Consider the following 24,534-nt stretch of genomic DNA (forward strand, 5'->3'; position numbering starts at 1 on the left):
AGATAGGCAGCAAACCAATAAACATGTTTGGGTGCAAAGTGCAGAGGAAGACAAAGAGAGGCTGTAGGGGTTGGGGTTTGCAAGAGGGAGCAAAAGCCCACCGTGCAGAGCCAGCCAGTAGGGCTGGGATAGAAAGAATGACCTGCTCAACCAGATGGACCAGTTGGCGGGGGCAGTGTGGGCAGCTGCCCCAGGGCTGTCAGAGGAGGGGTGGGGGGCCCACATCAGCGTGGAGTCAGTGGAGATGGAGGGAGAGAGGTAGGCTTCACTGAATTTGGTGACTGATTGAATGTAGGTGTGGGGACAAACGGAAGTCAACATCCCTGGCCTGGCCCCTGGTCTGGGTGACCATTCACATAGCCCGAGATGGCTCCCTGAGCCCCATGCAGGCATCCTCCTGACTCCAAAGTCATTTTTATTATTTTCCAGCGTGCAGAGTACCCAGAACTGAACGAATAAAGAGCAGCAGTTCTGCTTTAATGAGCAGAAAAGAGTAATTTGTAATTAGCATATACATTATTTGTACCTAACGAGTGCTTTCCAAAGTCCTTGTGGGGGTCGTTTGTCTTCCTAAGTATTTAAAACCCCCTCCTCCCAACCATCTTGTTTATGCTGTTTATTTGTACTGTTCCTAAAAATACACACGAGGACACACATGCACATTTGCACTCCCATTCACCTGCAGCCACGTGTCCACTGTCGGCAGCCAGAGGGGCACCCACAGGACCGTGCAGCCACTGCGTTCACTTATTCATAAGCGCAATCCGACACTCGTGTGTCAACGCAGGTGCACAACCTCACGTCTGCGTGTAAGTGTGTGCCTGAACCTATCTATACGTGGACCTTTCCTGGTCACATGCCCAGGAAGTATATATGCCCAGCCCATGTGCACTCGCATAGGAAGAACAAAGGAGGAAACATGCATCCATCAGTGTCCTGATACACGCATGGGGATGCGTACATGCATGCACAGGCACTCACCCCCAGGCTGCCAGGGCCCAGGGATTCCTCTCTTCAAGTAGTGATGACGTCAGGCCTTTATCATTTTGGCCTTGTGCAAAGAGTTGAGGTTCTGAGGCTCTGCCCTCTTGCTCACAGCGCCTTGCCTTGTACAGGCGGATCAGGTACCATTAAGTAATGCGACCTCCCAGTTAGGCTCCTGGCTACCTGGGCTCATGAAAGGTCTGGAGAAGACAGGTCCGACACACATCATACCTACAGACCTGCACAGGGAGGTCAGAGGTGGACTTATGCCTCCTGGGGCCAGGGCTCGGCTTGGGCAGTCAGCCCGAGGTAAGTAACACCACATTTTCTGCTCCCTCCCCCCCAGCAAAAACTGCACAGTGGTAAGGAAGAGCACCAACAAATCCGTCCTAAACACTGATCATGCTGTGGGATTTCACCCACGTTGACACATAGACTCCTTTGACCGGAATATTGAGGTCAACCTTATTATCCTTGTTTCGCAGTCACCGACCTAGGAGCTCAAAGGAACACCAGTATTTGTGCAAGGCCCTCCACAGGAAGGCTTGAGCCCAGATGAGTCTCTTGCAGGATTTGATCTCTGCTTCTCCTCGGCAAAGCTCCCCCTGCCCTGCTAGCCTTGCCCCGCACAGGGGAGGCTGGAGCAGGTAGGAGGGGATGACAGAGCTGCCCAAGGTTCTTGGTGCCTCTGACCTCCCACCAGGCATTCCCTGGAAGGCTGAAGAACAAAGAGGAGGTACTCTGTTCACCCACGGGCCAGAGACAGTCCTTCCTGGAGAAAACACAACTCATTTTTTCTGACCTTGATGTTTGATTTTGGTGGGGATCCAGCAAGGCAGCAGGTCAGGTCTTCCTTTGTCGGAAGATTGCAGTGGTTGGTCTCTGGTATCAGGGTCTGTCCTGGGTGCCAAGTTGCTAACTAAGATCAGGTAGATTGGGTCTGCAAAAACTCAACACTGAGATACTATCCCAAGTGAAAAGGGAAAGCACCAAACTTTTTTATGTTAGAAAATGCCACATTCCTTAAAAGTTGCTAAGTTGTGTGGCCGGTTACCTGCCAGTCTCTTATCCTGGGGCAGGCTCTGTGCTGGGACCTGGGGCAGGCTCTGTGCTGGGACCTGGGTGCTCGCTCCGCTGACAAAGGCCCCGAGCCCCTTTCGGCTCACATCATTGGGAACATTCTAAAGAAAAAACAAGTACAAACGTTCTTACTGCTATTCTGTCATTTGAGCTTTAAAATACCTTACAACGGAAGTAAAAATACTACAGTAAACAGTGACAACAGCTGGTTCATTGAACAGCTACTTTCAGCCGGTCCCACGATGGCCTCAATGTGCTCGATGTTTCACAAGCAATGGTCTATTCACTTCTCACTGGGAGTCTTTCAAGTTCTGGTCCGAGAACGGGCTATCATGGCTCTGGTTTTCCTGCTGAGAAATGATGGATCAGTGTGGTGATGTGCCCCGAGCAACATCTGCAGGTCCAGGCCTGCTGACTCTTAGGACCGATCTCCTCTGTCCATGCCAGGATGGACAGAGTCGGGTTTGGGTGCCAGGAAACATGTGCCTGGCCTGGTGTATGCTCCCAGTTTCTGTGCCCTAAAGCTGACACAGCAATGCTTTCCAACCCAGTCATCTGGCTGTGTTGACTTCCAGCCAGGGACTAGGAAAGGGGGCCATGCTGGTCCTGTATGTTTAATAGAGTTTGCCAATTTCTGGGGCATTACACCCTGGTCAATTTCAGCTACCTCCTGGAGAGCAGGAGGACGGGGAAGAAGGATATTTAACAATTGCATGTTTAATGCCTGGCTCTCTGGCTCCAGCCCATTGTGGAGCCCAAGGTCCCAGCAATTAACCTTTTGCTGCTTCTGGGCTCAAAGAGGGCCAGGCCGTGGGAACAGAGCACCAGAAAGATATTTCAAGGTATTCTCCATTGCCTCAGCCTGGATGGGGCTGATGGTGTTTAACTTCTTCCTTTGCCTCCTTCAGGGAGAAAACAAAGAGTGGATCCCAGAAAGGCGGGGGCCTCTAATCTCTCAATAAAAGCCTTTGAAAGGAGGGGAAGGTGGCTAGGTCTGCCACAGAGAGCTGGCAAGCCCAGGTCTCCAGGGACCAGGGCCAGGGGTTCCGTGCGCGACTATTGGAGCAGTGCTGGCTGGCTGGGAGGAAACGGCTGGCGGAAGGCCTCCCGGACCCTCTATCCTGTCTCTGTCACTCCCACACAGATTAACGAGCCCCAGGATGCCCTTGGTGTTGGGCAGCCATTCTCGGGGCCTCCCCAAAATAGACAGGACGCCGGGTGCCTCTTGCCACTGTCCCAGCTATTGTCTTTATGAGCCTGGTGGGTTCAGGGATCATATCCTAACACTTCCTCTTCATGCTTAATCACTATCCTGATGGATAGCCACTCACATAGAGAGCCTGGGGGGTGTTGAGGGCAATGCAAACTCTGGGCAGCCAGGCCTCTGTCGTGTGCATCTGAGGGGAGCCGGTATGGCTGCGGCTGCATCTGGAAAGGGGCAAATGGGGCCTGTTAGCCTTAAAAAATAGAAGTCATTTTGCCAGCAAAAAGGTGTTTATTTGGCAATAGCAGAGAATTACAACTGGGGACGTGCAAGCTATGGCAAAAACCACAGGCAAGTCCGACAAAGGAGAGGAACATTATTTTATGGAGAAGAAGGAGGAAATTGGGAGGAGTTGTTTGAAGGAGAAAGTCCTGTGGAGAAAAGCAGTTCGGGTGATGATGGTTTCTGACTGGCTGAGTTGCAGGGGTGGGCGATTTCCTATAGGGATTCAGTTACACCTTTCCCTGGTGGGACCCGTCCTTGAGGATTCTTTCCTGTTGAGTCTCTTCTGTTGGGGTCTGTAACTGATCATTCTTCCTGTCATGATAAAGAGTGGAGTGGCTGCCCCTTCCGGCCTCCCTTCTCGCCTTCCTAGTCCGCTTTAATAACGTCTCTCTTTATTATTTTTCACAGACCATCGTGGAGATTCTTTTTGGCCTAGGCTGACTGAGGGGGCCATCGGGATCCAGTTGGTTCCATGGGGTGGGGGCGGAGCGTGGGCCAGAGTCAGCCACTAGGGGGCAGGCCCTGACAGCAGGTGGACCAGGCTCACCCCCATCAAAGCTCAAAATGACTGGAAGGACAGCCACACAAAGTGGCCTGCTCTGGGTCTTGTCAGCTCCAGAGAGAGCCAAGGCCCAGGGAAGTCTGGGGGGTGAGTACACTGGAGATAGGCAGCCATTGGTAGATTGCCTTTGTCTTCCTTGTCTGCAGTAATGGGATGTTGATGGGCTGCATCAGCGTCTGGACAGAGATGGGAAGTGGCTTCCCCATGCTGTGGAAGGGGTCAGGGGCAGGAAGAAAATCAGAGACAGAGAAAGACAGGTCTGGGTCAGAGTCAGCAGCTGGAAGCTTCAGGCACGAGACACGAGACAAATGGGGGCACACTGGCTGGAGGGTATAGAAGTCCCGAGGGCCTTTTGTGGTTGTGTCCTCTTGGGCCTGCCTGGCCAGGCGTGCTTAGCTCTTTTCCAGTTTCTCCGAAGAAGTCCCTGTCCTCCCTGTTCTCAGCCTTGGTAGTTTGTGAGCCCTCTGAGCCAGCTACCTGTCCAGTATAAAGCTTTCCGAAGAGGTGCTAGTGGACTGAGACTTGGCGTTCATACCGAGGAGAGAAGACTGCGGAGCCCAGACACAAGTGGGAGGCCTGAAAGAGTCAGGGGCCTGTGGCTGTCTGTCCTGTCCACCCATCCCTCTGTCCATCGTTCATCAATCTGTTCCACATCCATCTATGAATCTATTCACTTAATATATGTCGTATATCAGGCCCTCTTCTAGGTCCTGAGAATACAGCTGTGAACATGACAGAGAAAGCCTCTGGGGGGACGTCTGGGTGGCTCAGTGGGTTAAGCCTCTGCCTTCAGCTCAGGTCATGATCCCAGGGTCTTGGGATCAAGCCTGCATTGGGCTCTCTGCTCATCGGGGAGCCTGCCTCTCCTCTCTCTCTGCCTGCCTCTCTGCCTACTTGTGATCTCTGTCCGTCAAATAAATAAATAAAATCTTTAAAAAAAAAAGAAAAAAAAAGAAAGAAAGCCTCTGGCCTCATGGGAAATGGCATTTGAATGGCAGTGTCCCAGAGAGAAGCCAAATCACTAATTGTGGCTTAAGGATAGGAACAGATTGGTCTTCTCTTAAACTCTCAGGGCAGCAAGTGCCCTTCACCTCCCGCCCTGATATAGGCAGACGCTTACGATATATACAGACGTAGCTGAACACCTGCATACCTGTGCACACTCACAATGCCTTCCCTTGGACACCAGCACGGCCAGAGTCACAGCGCGTGTACCCATTCGCACTTGAATGCATAGCTATCTAAATACTTGTGCACACAAATTCTTACGTGCACACATCTGTGGGCACATGAAGACTTGCACATGTTTGCATAGGGTATGCACAGGGTTGACCACACACAGGTGCACCCTCGTGTGACCACTCACCCAGGCACACTGGCATGTAGACACATACGTATATACGAATGTGCACACTTGGGACAGTTGGGATCTGTAGACACAACACACGTGCCCATGTGTGCACCCATCCAGGCCTAGAGGTCACAGGCCTGTGAGCAGACACACAGGTGCACGTGCATGTCAACGTCCCCTCTGCTTTTGACCTTTTCCCCAAAGCCCCCCACACCCTACCATTTTCCCAGCCTATCCTGGGGAATTACCCATATCTCTGACAAGAGAATGGGTTACTAATGCAGCCACAGAGCTGTTTTGACACTTTTGACGAATAACATTCAATACTATTAATTGGAACAATTGCTTTTCATTTAACTAAATCACGGGAATTGCTAAACTAAATTGAAACGGAATGTAATTTTGCCGCGCGCTGCTTTAATATGGGCCTCTAAATGTCTTCTCCCTGAAGGATTAGTAACTTAATCACCCACCAGTGATAACTGCTTCCCAGGCTCAGCTGGGAGGCTTCGTGCTCAGCAGCAGCCTGGCTGGGAACGGGCCGGGCGCCCGTGGCAGCTCCTCCCGCCCTGGGCTTCCTGTCCTGCATTATTCATGGCGAAGAACATGGCTTCCTCCCTTCTCTGATTCCAGCAGGACCCTCAGAGATCATCTCCATCATCCCTGGACTCTGTCCCTCTGTCTGTGATCTGGCCCGGGGGTCTGTCATCTTGGGAGTCTGAATGTGGGCTTCTCTGAGCCTGGAGGAAATTCTTTGTCCCCAGAACACTGGCCCTGGAATCCTGGGGTCCTCTGGACTCCATGGGGGTAGCCTGGAGCCCGGCCTCGCTCTGAGATAGGTTGACACAGGGCCCAGTCTGCTGCGTGGGAGAGCAGGAAAGGCCCCAGCCCGGCGGTCTCCTGGAAGGTGACTAACTATCCCGGTTTGCTTGAGAGAGAGGGATTTTTAAGACATGAAACTCTCAGTGCCGAGATGGGACAGTCCCCAGCAAATGGGGGCAGCTGGTCACCCTAGCTATGGAGCTATCTGTGCTTCCAGTCAGAAGTCTTCCTACTGAGTGCTTACTGTATGCTATGAGCATGACATACATGATCTCATTTCATTTTGGAAACCACTTTATGGGGATAAATTCTGTTAACATACTCGTTTAGAAATGAAAAAGCCGAGACTCCGTTTTTGTAGCCTTCTCTAAGATCTCGCACGTGTAAACTTAACACCAATGATAATAACCGCTGGTATTTATAGGAGCTTTCTCCATGACAAGCCCCTGTGGCTAAGAGCTCAACATGTATGTCCCCAGCAACCTTGAAGATAGGCTTCATTTCTATCATTCCCACTTTATAGATAAGAAAACTGAGGCTCACAGGAGTCAAGGTGATTGCTGGCCAGTGCCAGAGCTGTGCTTCTAGATGCAGGACTGTGTTCCCCCCAATGCCCACTGTATTGGCTTATCTTTCAGGCCACCTGGGGGCCTCCTAGTTTCTTCTACCTTAGACCATCTGGGGAGACCCCCCCCCCAGAGGGCTTCTGGAGTTGAGGCCCCCAGCATATTGTCAATGACTTAAGTGTGGCATCCTATAGGCTCAACTCCTGCCTGTGGGTATCCAAACTAGACATGGGCACTCCCTGGATGAAGGTTTCTAGAACTGCCACTGCTTTCCACATCCAGTGACATGGAGGCTCCCATTGGGTCCTGGAGTGGATTCTACTCATGACTATGGGTTCTTGAGTTCTTTTAGCCCATCTCCTCGCCCATCCTGCTGAGCTTAGGCCTATAGCACCAGCCTCCTCGTAGGCCTCTGGACCTACCTCTGCATTCCCTCCCTCTCCCCTGCCCCGAGGCTGCTGGACATTTCTAAATGTGTCTCTTGAATTGTCACTCCAAAATGCATGCTTAAAGAGGAAGGCGCCCATTTCAGGAGGGAATAACGTTCCCAAGCCCCGATGAAGAGCTAGACACTGTACCAGGCAACTGGTATGTGTTCTTATCGAATCCCATAGCATCCCGGGGCTGTCATTATTCCCATTTCATAGTTCAGAGAACCGAGGCACTGGAGTGAAGGCATTGCCCACGTTCATGCACTGGGTCGATGGCAGGCTGAGCTTTTGGAATCAGGCTGTTTGATTCCATACACCTGATTCTCTCTGTGGGCCGGGACTACCCTTCTTTGGCCTGTGGCTTTTGGGAGTTTCAGCTTTCTCTGGGTCCCTGGAGAGGCAGGGTGGCGACGCTCTCAGGATCTGTGCACACGTGCACGCGGGCAGGGAGCTCCAGGGGGTCCTGTGGCTCATGAGACCTTGGGCTGAGATCTGTTTACCTTCCTATGTAACGTGGGGGTGCACGCCGTCCCCCCTTTGCAGCCCTGTTGGCTGGTTGCAGGAGGAGCTGGGCTCAGGGCCTGGCTCGGAGCAGAGACTTAATAAATGGTGGCTACCATGATTATTTTATTCTTTTTGACGGTTCGGAAGGAGGTTCTCCAGAGTTCAACTATACCGACTGTCAAGCCTTGCTTCCCCGTGCATTTTACGCTGCCCGTGCCCTTGAGTTTCCCATTAACTTAATAGGGCTGGACATAAAGGAGCCAGTTGTTCATGGGATCCCAGAGTCAATCAACAATCTACCCTTCACTGCTCCCATTCACTGAAATCGATATGTATTGATTGAACACCCAGGCCGCGTGGGGCCCGGAGGCCGCCCTTGAGGTGGTTTCATCCTCCCGCTGAGCCAGGAGGAGGAGCCATGAGAGCGTTTCTCGAAAGTGTGGCCCCTCACCAGCAGCCCCAGCGGCGTCTGGGAACATGGGATAAAACACGAATCCTTGCAAATTCCAAGCCCTACTGAATCAGAAGGCAGGATGCAGGCACTGGGGTTTAATGAGTATTCCAGATCATTCTAAGGCACACTAAGGTTTGGGAAACATTGTTCTCAAGACCAGAACACAGCTGTTTTCTGAGAGGGAGCGGTTGTGGGATCTGGGGGAGAAGATGGAAGCCAGTGGGTGGGACCTCTGGGGAGTGGGGGGGGGTGCCTTGACCCATGAACTGCTTTCCCTCTCAGTCCTGGGCCGAGGGGAGGAACCGGGCTGCTACTTGCTCACAAGGTACCCACTGTGAGTCAGACACAGGTGTCCCTTCCTCTGGCTGGAAGCTGCTGGTAGGTGCAGCAGGGCCTGGATTTCCATCTTCATTCACTCCCTCTGTTTACCAGGCTCAGGCAAAGTAGGAGGAGGGCCTGGAAGCACCATGCCTCTCCTTGCCCTGGGGGCTGGCCTCCGGGGTGCTGGACCTGCAGCCAGGGGGAGTCTCCCTGCTGCACAGACTCTCCTCTGGCCTCTGGCCTTAGCGGTCCCTCAATGAAACAGGCTATAGAGACCAACACCCTAGGGGGAGACAGGGCAGTTGAAGCACAGTTATGAAGACAGCAAACCACGGACTGGAGGAGACATCCCACCCTGAGCCATCGCTAGAGGAAATAAAACAGGCATTTGATAGGCTCTCGACATGCAGGTCCCTCCGGAAGCCGGTCCTCTTGCCAAAGACAAGTCAGCGAGACACTGATGGAGAAATCGAACAAGCCGCGGAGTGTGGCCGGGGAGTGAGAGAATGTTCGGGGCCCCCAGCTACCCTAATAAGCACCTGACAGCAGCCTTCTGCCTCCTCCAGGGGACCCTCTCAGGCCACACTCCCGTTCCCCCGAACAGGCCTACCTTGGGCTTCACCAGTTCTATGTTCTGGCCTGCAAGGAGCAGCCTTCCCCCCTCGGAACCCTCGGTCTGCCTTGCTCTCCTATTCTTAGGGCTCTCGTACTTTTCCTGCAACCCAGAAGCCTTCCTGGGTTTCGGCTTCAGCTGGTCATCCAGAACATGGCTTTACTTGTTCCTGGGGGCTCAACTGGGGCCATTCTTCATCTATATTCCCCTCTCTTCCAGAACGTGACTTCCTGAATGTAGGGGACTACCCGAATGTCTTCATCTTCTGTCTTCCCAACCAGGAGCCTCTTAGAGCAAGGCCAGGTCTCTCTCTCTGTAAATGAGTTTCCCTGTTCTAACATCCCCTGCTATCTGTTTTCTACTAAGTAGAGGGAGTGAAAGCCCTTCCTGTTCCCAGAGGCCCCTAGACTGGCCTCGAGGGCACCTGCTAACACCTGGGGGCCCACTGCTGCAGCGGGTCATTCTGGGGCTGCTACTCATCTCACCACCCCAGACAACAGTCTGGGCCTCACAGTCCCTAACACATGTCAGAGAGCCTGCTCCCTGCAAGGCCAGCTCCTGGAGGGAGTGCCTTTGGAGACTCATCAGACTTGTTTCTCTTGTCTCCAAACTGAGGACGCACCAACTGTCATTTTTCTGGCTCAGAAGTGGATAAAGCCCCAGTCCTACATCCTCTTTGGTATAACGAAGAGCGGATAGATGGCTCAGAGACTGATATTGAAGACGGAAGTGGAGCTCTTGGGAGAGGGAGTTTCTCAGGCGGGCTGTGAATGGGGCTCTGGCTAGTGGCAGTTCCGTTAGAAACTTGTGCTCTGTCAGCCCGAGAACTCTGGGAAGCTTGTGTTTGCTTTCACCTTCCTTGGTGGTCTTCTTTAACATTTAACATAACTTTCACATAAACTTTCTTCTCTTGGGTCACAACTATCTTCTCGCTCCTAAGACCAGGTAAACACAAATCCCATCTTCTCTGGGTCCTGGGACCTCTGATGCCACGAGGCACTGCTCTCCTGCCTCTGCCTCCTCTCCTGCCCCTCCCTGAGCTCTGCCTCTCCTTTCACATGGACACCTTCCAAGGATGCCCTTCTGGGCTCCTTGACCTCTCTCCCATTTCTCTTGAGCTCTTCAGCCACCCCCATCACCTCTGCACATGGCTCCCATATTCTCCTCCCTGCTTCCTGAGAGCTCCATTCCTGGGGATGTTTCTAAATGTGGTCCCTGCCAGGACGTCAAACCCAGCACATGCCCAAACTAAACCCTGTGTCTTCCTTCTCACACCAGCTGTAGCTTCCAGCCTCCCTCTTTCTGTTGAAACTAGTTCTACCTAGACTTGAAAATGACTCACTAAGGTTTCTTTCTTGCCTCTATTTCCATCTCTTCCAAAAATCTGATTGGCATCTCCAGAATTTCTCTGCCATGTCTTTTCCTTTCCTTTCCTAGTTGCCCTTCCTGAGGTCTGGCTCCTCATTTCCTCACACACTTGCCCCCTTGAGGTCTTCCCCCCATGGGTGGCTTTCTATCCTGTGCACTTGACACCAGTTGCCAAGGTCATTTTTCCATTGTCTGGGCAGGATCATGTCACTACTTAACAATTCCTTAGTGCAAATGCCAACTTCTCTTTGAATCCTCTTGTTGGGGAGGGTCACATGAGGGCAAGGCATGCATTATGGAGCCAGAAAGATCTGGGTGACATTTTTTTTTTTAAAGATTATTTATTTATTTGAGAGAGAGAGAGAGAGAGACAGAGACAGAGACAGAGAGAGAGCAAGCAGAGAGAGAGGGAGATAAGTAGTCTCCCCACTGAGCAGGAAACCCAATGCACGGCTCAATCCCAGGACCTGAGACCATGACCTGAGCTGAAATCAAGAGTCAGATGCTTAACCAACTGAGCCACCCAGGTGCCCCTCTGGGTGACATTCTGACTTAAGTGAGCACCCAGGAGAGTGAGAGTAGCCCACAGTAAAGATGGTTTCCTGGTCAAATTCAAGTATAGGTAATTTTATGATTACTTATAATTTCCAGAGCATCTTTCCCATCTCATTCTCTCTCTCTCTCTCTCTTTTTTTGTATCTAGCTATTTTTTTGTATCTAGCTATTTCTTCTTCATTTCTTAAGCAGAATCAACTTGGATATTTTTAAAAGCATTAAAAACATGTCAACTTGACTGATTTCAGTGGCCCCAGCTATAATTAGATGTCAGTTCATAGCTATCACTGCCCTTCGTCCTACTTGGGTAGGAGATAGCCTACTGACCATCAGAACCCACCCTCTCTTTTCTCCTTTGTCATGGAAGTACTGGGTACATGATTACCCCCTTAGACTTAATCTCCTTTTTTCCCCTTCAAGTTAGATGGGATAATGTGACCAATTTATTTCTGACAGAAGATGAACAGAAGTGTTTTGAAGCATTTCCAGGCCTGGCCCATAAAATGCCCTATGTGTGCTCTTCTGTGTTCGTTCCCTTTTTGGCTGATTGGGATAGCATTAAGTCAGGTGGTCTAGGAAGCCATGTGTTGAAGATGACAAGGCCACCATTAGCCTGGATACCTGAGTGACTGTGTGGAGCGGAATTCCACTGACCTGGAACCTTTACCCTGGACAGTTCTGTGTGACTGAATATATCTTTTCCTTCTTAAGCTACTGAAATTTGGGGGTCTGGTACAGCCTGCTAACTTGTTCTACCAAATATATTACTTGTTTCATGTGGTAGGCACAATTTCTAAAATAACCCCCAAAGATACCCCACTATAATACCCAAAACTTGTGAGAGAGTATGGTGAAATACTACTCCCAGATTATGTTAATTGGCAAATTGATCTTAAAATATGGAGATTATCCTGGATAATCCAAGTAGATTCAGTACAATTATATGGCCCTTAAGAGTGGTGAACTTTCCTTAGCAGTTAGCAGTAAGGGAACCCAGAAGGAGTCAAAGCAAGAGAAAGACTCAGTGTGCTATGGCTAGTTCGAAGATGCAGGGGCCCACAGCTAGGGGATGTGGGTGGCCTTTAGCAGCAGAGTGTCACCCCTGGCTAGCAGTCAGCAAGGAATCCAGGACCTCAGATCGATTGTGGCTGCAAAGAACTGGATTGTACCCTCAACCTGAATGAGCTTGGAATTAAAAATTTCCCCAAGCCTCCAGATAAGTGGTCAGCCTGGCTAACAGTTTGATTTCTGCCATGGGAGACATTGACTAGAGAAGCAGATGAGCCCACTTGGACTTCTGACCACTATTCTGTGAAATATAAAGTGGGCGTTGTTTTCAATCACTGAGCTTGTGGTAATTTGTTATTCAACAATAAAACCAATACAATCCCTTAAAGGCAGTGGCTCTGATCTTATTTGTCTCAGATAAGTATCTGGTCTCTGTGAAGTCCAAGGATAGTGTGTGGCATGTGAGGGCTTGTATAGTTTTGGTTGAATGAATAAACGACTTCGTGTGGGAGGTGAGTGGGAATTCTTAGGGGTAGGTCAGAGATCTGCCTCCCTTTCTGTAAAGGGCCAGACCATAAATATTTAGGCTTTGTAGGCCCTTTAGTTATCTACTCAACTCTGTCACTGTTGGGCAAAAGTAGCCAAAGACAGTGTGTAAACAAATGTGCCTGGCTGGGTTTCAATAAAACTTTATTTAAAACAGATGGTGGGCCAGATTTGGCCTGTAGGCCATAGGGTACTAGCCCTCTTACAGAGCACTGGATCTTTGATCTGGTATTTGCACCTAAAGATATGGGATCTTTTGCATAGAATCCCCTGTTTTGAAGTAACGTTTTATGGACAGAAACAGTTTCTAGAAAGCAATACTTAGTCAGTATTCCTGCAGGTTGCCTTTTCTCTCTGTTCATTGTCTCCTTTGCAATGTAGAAGTTCTTCGGTTAGTTTAATGTGGTTCCATTTGTCTAGTTGTGCTTTGGGTGTCATATCTGAAAAATCATTGCCATGATCAACATCATGAAGATTTTCCTCTTTGTTTCCTCCTGGCAGGATTGCAGTTCTGGGTCTTATGTTTAAATCTTTAATCCGTTTTGAGTTGGCTTTTACATGTGGTGTGAGATAAAGGTCTAATTTCATTCTTTTGCATGTAGATATTCAATTTTCCCCAACACCATTTGTTCAAGAGACTGCCTTTTCCTTATTGTCTATTCTTGGCACCCTTGGGGGAAATTGGTTGTACATATATGTGTGGATTTATTTCTGGGCTCTCTATTCTGTTCCATTGGTCTGTGTCTGTTTTTGTTGTTATTTTTGTTGTTTTGTTTTGTTTGTTTGTTTGTTTGTTTTTGCCAGTATCACAAAGTTTTAAATGGGAGAAAATATTTTCAAGATATGTATCTCATAAATGATTAATATCCAAAATATATAAGAAACTCTTTTTTAAAATATTTTAATTTATTTGACAGACAGAGATCACAAGTAGGCAGAAAGGCAGGCAGAGAGAGAGGAGGAAGCAGGCTCCCCGCTGAGCAGAGAGCCTGATGTAGGGCTCGATCCCAGGACCCTGAGATCATGACCTGAGCTGAAGGCAGAGGCTTAACCCACTGAACCACCCCGGTGCGCCACATATAAGGAACTCTTACAACTCCATAGCAGAAACACCCCCCACAAATAAACGACACCCTCTAATGAGCTGATTAGAAAGTAGGCAAAGGACCTGAATAGACATTTCTCCAAAGAAGACATACAAATAGTTAGCAGACATAAGAAAAGACGTTAAGGATCACCAATCATCAGGGAAATGCAAATTCAAATCACAACGAGATATCATTTCATACCTATCGGGATGGCTGTTACCAAAAAACCAAAGTTAAGTGTTGGTGAGGATGTGGAGGATGTGGCACCCTTGTACACTATTAATGGGAATGCAAAGTGGTGTAGTCACTACGGAACACAGTATTGTGGGTCTGCAAAAAATTAAAAATGGAATTACCGTATGATTAAGTCATCCCACTTCCGAGTATCCAAAAGATGTAAATCAGGATCTTGAAGAGGTATCTGCAGTCCGTGTGTATTGCAGCATTATTCACAATAGCCAAGAACATGGGAACAACCAAAGTGTCCATCCACAGATAAATGGATAAAGAAAATGTGGCCTGTACATGGAATGGAAGGTAACTCAACTCCAGAAAAGAAAGGAATACTACCACGTGTGATAACATGGGTAAGCTCCGAGGACATTTTGCTAAATCAATGAAGCCAGTCACAACAGGACAAAATCTGCGTGAGTGTATTTACAGGAGGTATCAGAAATAGTCAAATTCATATAAAGAGAGTAGGACGGTGGTTGTCAGGAGCTGAGGGGAGGGGGACACTGGGATTGCTAGCCAGAGGGTGGAAAGTTTCAGTTATGCAAGATGAGTGAGTTCTAGAGATTAGTTCATTGCTGTGTCTATGGACACTGGATTGCACACTTCCATTTCTGGTAAGTGGGTAAATCTCATGGTGACGAGTTCTTAGCACACAAGAAAGAAAGGATATATTTAGTCAGTCTTGATAGTCATTGTCATTCCAGAACACAGGGAGCTTCTTGGTTTGTAGGGAGACGAATACCATGTGAAAAGGTCCCTTAGCTTTCTTTAGCTTTGGAGAATTCTTCAATCAACATGGCCTTAGCTGGCTCACCCTCTTTCAGGGAGGAGAGCCCAGGCTTACTGCCTGCCAGCAGGTCCCAGCCTGTGGTGTTGGCAGGGTGGGAGGGCTCCCTCCACCTGCGTTCCTCTGAGCCCCCCACCCCGTGCCTGCAGCCTGAGTGAGCTCCCCCAGCCAGCCTCTGGCGGAACTGGTACATCGCTTCTGGGTCTGCCTGCCCATCCTTCATGAATTTTTATTAAACAAAACTGTAAGCAGATTGATTTTGTCCTCTTTTATTGCATTTTTATTTAATTCCCTTCCATGGTGGAGGCTCCATCATGTTACTGCAGAGTAAATCACTCCGGGGCATCAGGCCAGCGCCGTGGAGAAGGGCAGGGTCTGGCTTCCCAAGAGCACATTTACCGCATAAGAACCTTTATTAGTGGAGAGTCATTGATTTTTTTTTTCTTCAGGTCACAGCCCCTTCGCCATCTTCTAAGTAAGAGAGTATCACAAAGTTATAGGGGAAGAGAGATTCTGCGAGGCCAGCGTTGTGGGGTGGAGGCTCGTCTCCAGGCTTGACAGCACCTGCACCCCCCACCGTCCTGGACTCCCCCTACTGTGAGCCGGGTGTGGGCGTGCGAGAAGCATGGAGGAGGAGGAGCGTGGCTGGATTAAGGGGTGGTACCTGAGAGTGGAAGGGAAGATTAAGTCCAGGAACAAAGCAACTTAACATCACTCAAAAAAAAAAAAAAATCTAGACTGGTTCCCGTTTAGCCACACAACTTTGCATACAAAATCAGAACCACGAGAATTATAAATCAAAGCTTCTCCTTTGGTTTGGGGTTTTAGTCTTAGGAACTGGAGAGTTTGGGAGAAGGTTTTGGAGCAAGGTGATAATAAGTGTTTATTCTCTTTGCTTCAGGAGGCTTCTTCTGGTAGTGGGATGTAAAATGGATTTGAGAAAAGTTCAGGGATGGGGTTGGAGGCTAGAAACCAGGGCCTCCGGTGAGGGGAGTGGTGTAGGCATAAGGCTATGGGAACCTGAAATGAAGTGGAGGAATGGTAGAAATGGCCAGCGGGAGACACGTTACCCAAGAAGGGAGCCGTCAGAGGCGACTCTGGGTTTTTCTGGTCACCTGCAGAAGGAAGTTACAGAGAAGCAGGTTTGGGCAGAGGAAAGGGGGAGCTGAGCTTTGTGCACACTCATTTAAAAAGGAAAAGAGGTTCATGCATGCTTGTTACTGCAAAGTAAGGCAGGCAGGTTGCAGAAACATCAGAGACAGGTCTCCTAGAGAACATATAAACCATCTTCAGTCCCTCCGCCACGATTTGCCTTTGCTCAGACATTTTCATATGTATCCTTCTAGGTAGATAAAGAAAAGGAATCACGTGGCCCAAGTTTCTTCAAAAATACGATTCTTTTTCTTTTTAAAGATTTTATTTATTTATTTGACAGAGATCGCAAGTAGGCAGAGAGGCAGGCTGAGCAGAGAGCCCGATGTGGGGCTCGATCCCAGGGACCAGGACCTGAGCTGAAGGCAGAGGCTTTAACTCACTGAGCCACCCAGGTGTCCTCCAAAATACGATTCTTAATGGTTGTCTTACCTTATCATCCGGATACACCGAAATTGATTTTGCTGTCCACGTATTGCTGGACTCTGACTTGATTTATGGTCTGTCTGTCCTATAAATAATACTGTCTTGAACATCTTGCTGCATGCATCTGTGTCTGTATCTCTGATAAATTTCCAAAGTAAAATTACTGAGTTAAAGGTTATAATCTTTTTAAAGGCTCTTAATTCATATTGTCAGATGCTCACTAGACACTGATGTAGTGTCCACGCATGTTCATTTTGTAGCACATTTATCAACACTGAGATTATTTTGATTGTTTTAAATCTTTGCCAATTTTGTAGTAAAAAAGCAGAGTATACCACTGTTTCTTCAATTTTTCACTTTTTGGGTTACTAATACTTTTATGATAATTTTGGGTGTGCCTGTTGGTCTTTGGTTACTCTATTTCTTCCATTTTGAGATTTGTAAATCTTTTGCCTATATTTCTACTGGAGAGTTCCTTTTCTACTTACTGATTTATGACAAGTTTTCTTACTGAAGGGATTAGAGCTTTATCACACATGTTGGAGATTTCTTGTTTTTTTTTTGTTTGTTTGTTTTTGTTTTTTTGCTTTTTTTCCTCTCCATTTATCATTTAGGTTTCAAGTATTTCTGTGGCTTTTTTGACAAGTAGAAATTCTGACGTTTTTTATGGTCATTGCTATTAGTCTTTTCTTTTCTTTTTTTTAAAGATTTTATTTTTTATTTGACAGACAGAGATCACAGGCAGACAGAGAGAGAGAGAGGAGGAAGCAGGCTCCCGGCCGAGCGAAGAGTCTGATATGGGACTCGATCCCAAGACCCTGGGATCATGACCTGAGCCGAAGGCAGAGGCTTTAACCCACTGAGCCACCCAGGCGCCCCGCTATTAATCTTTTCCTTAATTTTTTTTTTCCTACTGCTACATTTTGAAAATTCACATAACGAGTCCAGGTAATCATTTACCTATAGCTTCTTCTAATTATTTGTGATTTTATTTCTTCAATTTATTTCTTTAGTTGACATCAGACTGGAGTTAGATGGATTTGAATTGGGGCCCTGATTCCCCTACTTACTAGCTATGTAATCTTAAACAAGTTACTTCATGTCTCTGAAACTCCTGTTTCAGATCTGAAATGGGGTCGGTGTTTATCTCGTTGACCTGTTGTGAGCATTGCAGGAGAGGAGGCACGAGAAGTGTCTAGTACAATGCCTGGCAGACAGCAGACGTCCCAGGGAAACGTTGTGGTGGTAGAGCTCTGTGAAGTGTGTACAGTCTAGATTTCTGTGAGGGTTGAGCCCATGTCCTGTTTATCTCCATATTGCGTCTCACCAAGGACATGTCTTAAAGCATATTATCACCAAATATTTGACGAATGGCTGAGATGAAATTAGCTGATTGCATTTTATAAAGGCAAATAGATTCCAGCTTCTGGGAATCCACTTTAAAATGTTGAACTCATTTAGAAATGACCAGAATTGTGATATGTGTGTCTAGAATGCAGAAAACAAAACAAAAAAAACCACAAAAAAACCCCACAAATGAACATTGTGTTTTCATTATCCGCAGCTCACCAGCCAGGGTTGTGGGTGTGTTCCGTCACCTCTGACCTCTGACTTCTGGCCCTGACCTCTGCAGGCAAGCCACATTTCACTCTAAGTCGGTACCTAGAGAATTGTAAGAGCTCGTAGGGCCCTTTGAGGTTATTTTGTTATGTGGACTTCCAGCATTTGTTTTAGCTGCTAAACACTTTTTTCTAAAGAATGTTATCTTGAAAGCTCAGTATGTGCAACAGACCAGCGTGCATATGGTAGGTTTGAAAGATAGGGTCAGGAGGGCATACTCCTTCTGCTGGGGGGCTCTGCACCTGCCGCTCCTTCTGACTGGAATGCAGTTCCATTCTCCCCTGTCCCACTTACCTAGTTAAGTATTACTTTCCCTTTGGGTCCTAGCTGAAATAACACCTCCTCCAGGAAGACTCCCCTGATCATCCTCGAACCAGATGAGTCCATTCTGCTATATATAGATCCATAGCCCTACGTACCTCTATTTGCTAGCACACACCCACTTGTAAATTTCCATAGATCTCCATTCTCTTCCTTCTACTAGACTGTGAATAAAATAGAAGCAAGCATCTGATGGGTTTGTTCACTGTTATGTCCTGAACGCTGACTGCAAGGCTTGGCACACAGTGGTTTTCACTTAATATTTGATGCCTTGCTGAAACGGCATCTGATCCAATCCCTTCCTTTTCCAGATATTTTCCATGCCCACTGTGTGCCAGATCCTCTTCTGGGTTCCGGCGGTGCCCCTAGGAGGGAGAGAAACGGGCTCCCTGCCCACAGGGACTGCCCGTCTCATCAGGATGGCAGGCAGCCGAGGAAGATTTGCTAATTCCAATAGTGGTAAATACATTGGGCCTCTATGTAAGATTTCACTGGAACATAAAGTTCTTTTATTTTTCAATAAAATAATTGGCGAGTTTCCGGTCCAGCACATCTTGTTGGTGATAGAGGCAGTGAGGAAGAGTGGAACCCGGGAACCTCTCTCGGTGGCTCATTCAGGATGGGAGTGTCTCTGAGGCCCAGCCATCCTGTCGGGATGGAGGATTACTCTCTGGTGAATCCTGGACTCGTCCCCTCCATCCAAATGGTGATGTCTAGGAGGGCAGTTGGGGAAAGAGAGGCCCTTGAGGGATTTTTCAGGGGCCTTGAAAGCAAATCCCAACTCCTCACTAGGACCTGTGAGGCCTGTGCTGATCAGGTTCTGTCTCCCCGCCCATCTTCCTTCTGTTCCACTCGCTCTCATGTTGCAGGTGTCAATTTCAGGTCCGATCTGAATGACTCCCGATGGCTAATCAGGGAGGTTACTGACGGATGCGCTGTCCGTAAATGCTGTGAAGGTCTGTGACATGGGTTCCGATAGCAGTTGTCTCCCACTTGGAGCCTGCCTCTTCACCCATCCCTTCCAGAAGACGCTGGCCCATGGCTTGTTCCTTGGCAGGCCCCAGTGCCAGCTCTGGCTGGGCCACCAGGGCACCCCCTCCCAGAGGAGTGCTGCTGAGGGCACGCGACCCCAGCAGACAGCTCCCGGGCTTACTTCTTTTGCAGTGCCAGGCTGCCAGTGCCAGCTGAGGACGAGGCCCCCTCCTGCCTCTGCTTGTTTGCCGTGATTGTTATGTAATGTTCAGCAGCAGGAGGTAAATTCCTCTCCAATTTCCAGGCCCGTTACAGCGCATGAACCCCACCATGGGGAGCCACAGTGATTGAGCTCAGCAGCCAGGTCCCATGCTGAGTGTCATAAATCAGGCCTATTACCCGCTCCTCCTGGCAGATGCCACCGCCAAGAACCTGCCCACTCCGCAAGGAGACCCAGCCACCTCTACACGCTGTAAACCAGGGCTGGCGTATCTGCCGGGAATCTGGGGCTCCATCTGACATCCTGCCTGGGGGCTGCCCTGAATGTTTCCCTGAAGGGATGGGAGCCCTTGCTGGTCATCTCAGACCTGAGGTCCCACAGCCTGAGGCTCGAGGACCAAAATCACTGCGTGCTCACCGGCTACCTGGATTTCCCGGGGTGGCGGCCTTCCATGTGCTTCAATACACATAAGAACCTCCAGGGGTCTTGTTAAAAACATGCATTTCCCACAGTGCCTGGGTGGTTCAGTCGGTTAAGCATCTGACTTTTGATTTTGGCTCAGGTTGTGCTCTCAGGGTCCTGAGAATGAGCCCTACCTGCGTCAGGCTCTGTGCTCAGTGTGGAGTCTGCTTCAGATTCTCTCTCGCCCTCTGCCCCTCCCCCTACTCCCCCTCTCTCTAAAATAATAAATAAAATAAATCTTTACAAAAAACAACACGCGTTTCCTAGCCCCATCCCCGGAGATCCATTTGGCCGTGAGTCCTCTGCAGGACACGGGAATCAGCATGTTTACAACTATCCTGGTGATCCTGCTGCAGGTGGTTCCTGGACGGTCCTCGGAGGAGCGCGGCTTTAAGACCTACTCTACCCCCAAAGCAATGCCTGTAAAATGAATGCCTATAAATCTAATCCTTCTTTTCCATTTCCTTCTATCATTTCGCTGAAGATGTGTGTCCCTGGGGAAGAAGATGTGGGTTTCAAAAATCAATGGCAATCACGCTGAAGAATGAAGCAAATCTTTGACTATGACATATTTAACGGGCACTAATAATGCTAATAGTTGGGGGGGAAAGCCCTCCGGCAGGATGTTCTGCTGGGATTTAAAATGCTGCAGGGGGAATCTTGCTGCTTGTTTCCCACTGGCTCTACCTAGGGCTGGGGTGACCCGGTGCTCTGCGTACACAGTCCCAGTTTATACAGGTTGTCTCAGAGCAATTTTTAATACTTCCCCTTTGACTCTCAAAAAAAGTCCCAGTCATTACCCTATTGATGACCCATGGGGATGTTCCCCTGGAGACCTCCCATTTCCTTCCAAAGGGGTCTGCCTTGTGGGTGCCTCTGAAGTGTTTTGTGTAATTGATCCCAGGTCTGGAATTCATACCAAAGGACACCCTGACTCTGAGCCAGGATAAAAGGCAAAAAGACCCTTTTTGCTGGGGAGATCACACTGGGGAGGAGAGACTTGTCACCTGGTGGCCAGGGTAACATAGATGGGAAATCAGGCGTCCAGGGCAGCCTTCTTCGGGGGCCCAGTCCCCATGTTGGGTGTCTGAGCTAAGGCTGCATTTTCCTGTCAAACAACAAAACTCCGAGTAATAATAAGCCACTTGTCCCACAAAGCACAGTGAACCAGGGGCAGGAGTGTTCTAGTGTGGGGGCTGGATTTGATTCCAGCACTGCCTTCTTTCCAGTGGATCCATGACTTCAAACAGGTTAACCACATAGAGCGTCATCTTCCTTATTTGCAAAATGCAGATGATAATCTTCAATCTGGCAGAGGACTTGAGATAATGTATGTCAACAGTGAACATTTCATGGGTAATTAATACACGGTGACAGTTAATAGAATCATCCTAATGATGCCAGTATTACAAAATGAGGTTTAATATTCTAAAAATGTTTTCCAACATATTTTTGGGAAGTAATACTTTTATCTTATTTCTTCATCAGTTTCTTACCTTGGAAATTCTACCATGAAGGCTAAGCTATGAAGCTTCCCAAGAAAATAAAAAAGATGCAGATTAGAATAAAGATGTCCAAAAAGTGGGCATAAAACCCCAGGATGTATTAGAAACAACCAGAACTTTCTAGGGGGAACTCCAGGATTTATTTGTTTTTTAAGGATTTTAGTGTTATGGGGGGACAGTCCAAACCCCTTAGAGAAGTCTCCAGTTCAGTAAGGTATTGGGGGCATGACAGAGTGGCTAGATCAGAAACCAGAGAAGAATTCAGGGGGATATAGCCAGGATAGCCGCCTCCAGCTCTATGACCCCCGAGAGACTCTGCATGCCCCGGTGGAGACACTCATGTGTCTAGGGCACATCTGGATATGAAGGTCTGAATCAGGGTAAAGAGCCTGCAGCGTGCAGGACCTCAGGACCAGAAGCTGTGGCTACAGACCTCAGCAGCGGGTACCAATGGAAAGCCCCCAGAAAACCGGGTGGGACAGTCCACACCCAGGTAGATATCAGCATGATGCCCAGGGATGAGACCGAGACCCATGTCCCATTGCAATGATGTGAGTCTGCATCTGTCCTTTCGGAAGGAGCAGGGGCCACAGGGTGTTTTAAAAATGTTCCCAGTCACTGTAAACTTGGCCCTTCCACATTTACACTGCATGCATATGCCAGACATGCCTTGTTCTGCACCACCCAATCACATGGCTGAGTCACCTTGCCTTGGCCTCCTGCCTCCCTTGTCACCCACCCACCCACTCTTTCTCAGAGTTGTTCTCACAGGGATGCAAATTTTTTTTTGAAGATTTTATTTATTTATTTCAGACAGAGAAAGAGAGAGAGAGAGAGAGCAAGAGAGCATACAAACAGGTGGGGAGTGCAGAGGGAGAAGCAGACTCCCCGCTGAGCAGGGAGCCCAATGCTGGGCTCTGTTCCCAGACCCGGGGATCATGACCTGAGCTGAAGGCAGATGCTTAACCAATGGAGCCACCCATGCGCCCTGGGGATGCACTTTTATAATACAAACCAATCAGTCCAGAGCCCATACCCTCCATTCTTCCTTATTGGGCTTTCACACTTCAGGCTGCTATCCACTTACCTTAATGGTGCCAGGACTAGGTATCAGACAACGAGGGGCAGCCCCTGGGCCCCAGAAACCAGTGAAATGATTTAAATTAGCCAATCCTAAAACTGCTTGCCCTGCCTCATTGACACCTTCCTATAGAAACCGTAATAGAGGTTCCTGTCCATAGTTCCTCTGCCTCCAGACCAGCCCTGGGGCTTTTGTGTGTGTCCCCTGCTCCCTCTCCACCATGGTGTGGCATGCTTCCTCCTCTTGGAAATGGAGTAACACACTCTTTTTGATGTTGATGGCAATTGTCTGTCTCCTGACCTGTTGCCTTTACTGTACCTCCACTTTTCTATTAATACACTATTTCTTTAAAACAGGGGGATACAGAAGGTGGCAAAGAGCCCCAAGAGGGGATTTGAATTTTACCTTGACCAAATATGCTAAATGAAAGAGACTTTATTTACATATATGTTTTATTTTTTGAGATTTAAATGTCTTTGTCACAGTACTGGATATAACAGAACATTGTAAAACACCCATACGTTCAAAAACAGGAAAAAGTTAAGTAAACATTGGTCTAACCATATAATGGATATAGGAGAAATTATTTATTTGAGAGAGAGAGAGTGAGAAAGTCAGAGAGAGAGGGAGAAGCAGGCTCTCCGCCGAGCAGGGAGCCCGACACAGGGCTCGATCCCAGGACCCTGGGATCATGACCTGAGTGGATGGCAGACACTTAACCAACTGAGCCACCCAGACATCTACCCCTTATAGGAGACATTGTTATAAAACAATGACTTGGAAGGAAAGCTTACATAATGTTAACTAGTTAAAGAAGTGCCCCCAGAGCTCTGAGTTGCATAGGATAGGAATCTCCCCAGAGCTGCTAAAGTGGGAACAGACATGATAAAGTGTCTAAGTTCAGGTTCCTGGAAGCAGAGCCTGAGACAGGGATTCTTGAGGAAATAATGTAATGAAGGAGTGCTCTCAGGGAAAGAAAGGGAGAAAGGAAAAGGAAAGCAAGACAGGGCAGGGGAAGGAAAAAACCCCCACAAGGGTGTGATTTCCAGGTGGATACTAGTTCCAGCCTGATCCTAGGGGGGTGCCCTGCTGTGTCAATTGTACCATGGAATTGGTGTCACTGTGAGGCCTTATGCAGAATGACTGGAGGATGGATGCATCAGCCTGATCCAGGGGACCCAGATGTGGGACCGGTAGCACCAGCTACATAAGGTGATGCACAGCTGAGAGGAGAACCCAGAGTGCATGTGGGCTTTACAGGACTTGGAGGACCTGAGAAGTCACTTGTATCTCGGTTCACAGTTGCTCTTGGCTTCTCTTCTCTGCATCTCTTTTCTAGTCTCTCAGATTTTAGTCATGGTTCAGTTGGACCCAAACTAGACTCGGGAACTTGAGGCAGTTCACGTACAACTTAGTCAGCTAGCTCTCTGTGATTTGTCCTGGCGAACTGGAAAGGACAAGTTGGACCCCCCCGGATTCCTTTCTTCACAGTTAAGACTTGCAAAACTGAGTTGTGGAACTGAGTTGAGTGGGAGCTGGACTAAAGGGTCAAGAAGCAAGCCGGGGCGGCTGCCCTGGTCAATTTACATAGTTAGATGAGAAAGGAGGAGAGGCGAACAAGATTGGACTTGGGGTCTGCACAAAGGCACCACCTCTACCCAGCACCCCAGCTTTGCTTGGGGTTTTGCTATCATAGACATGGGCTTTGGGGATCCCCAAGGAATGTCTTTGTACACTGATTGACAGGTGCTGAGAGAATGCCCAGAGTTATTTGGACCGTTATAGTATAAGAACGCCAACAATGCCAACGATCTTCCCATCAATCATGAAGATGATGATGGAGATGGTGTTGCTGCTGATGCTGATGATACAAGGAGAGATACAGAGATGACGGCTCATAGTAAGGACTTGTCATGTGCCACGAACAGTCTTAATCATCTTTCCTGTATATTATTAGATAATTCTTGCTGTGGCCTCACGAATTAAGTACTATTTTTTTTTTTAAGATTTTG

General features: G+C 48.5%; 1 long non-coding RNA gene across 1 annotated transcript in view; it reads left to right on the plus strand.

Moving 5' to 3' along the window:
- LOC116862640 overlaps positions 1-24,318 on the plus strand; it is a 33,986-nt gene extending 9,668 nt beyond the window's left edge. The window contains exon 3 of the long non-coding RNA XR_004381669.1: positions 24,269-24,318. This is a non-coding gene — a long non-coding RNA (uncharacterized LOC116862640). The remainder of the gene's footprint in view (positions 1-24,268) is intronic.
- Positions 24,319-24,534: the final 216 nt, after the last annotated feature.

This window comes from Lontra canadensis, unplaced genomic scaffold, assembly GCF_010015895.1.
Source record: "Lontra canadensis isolate GAN:19392208 unplaced genomic scaffold, GSC_riverotter_1.0 scaffold284, whole genome shotgun sequence".
Taxonomy (NCBI): Eukaryota; Metazoa; Chordata; class Mammalia; order Carnivora; family Mustelidae; genus Lontra; species Lontra canadensis.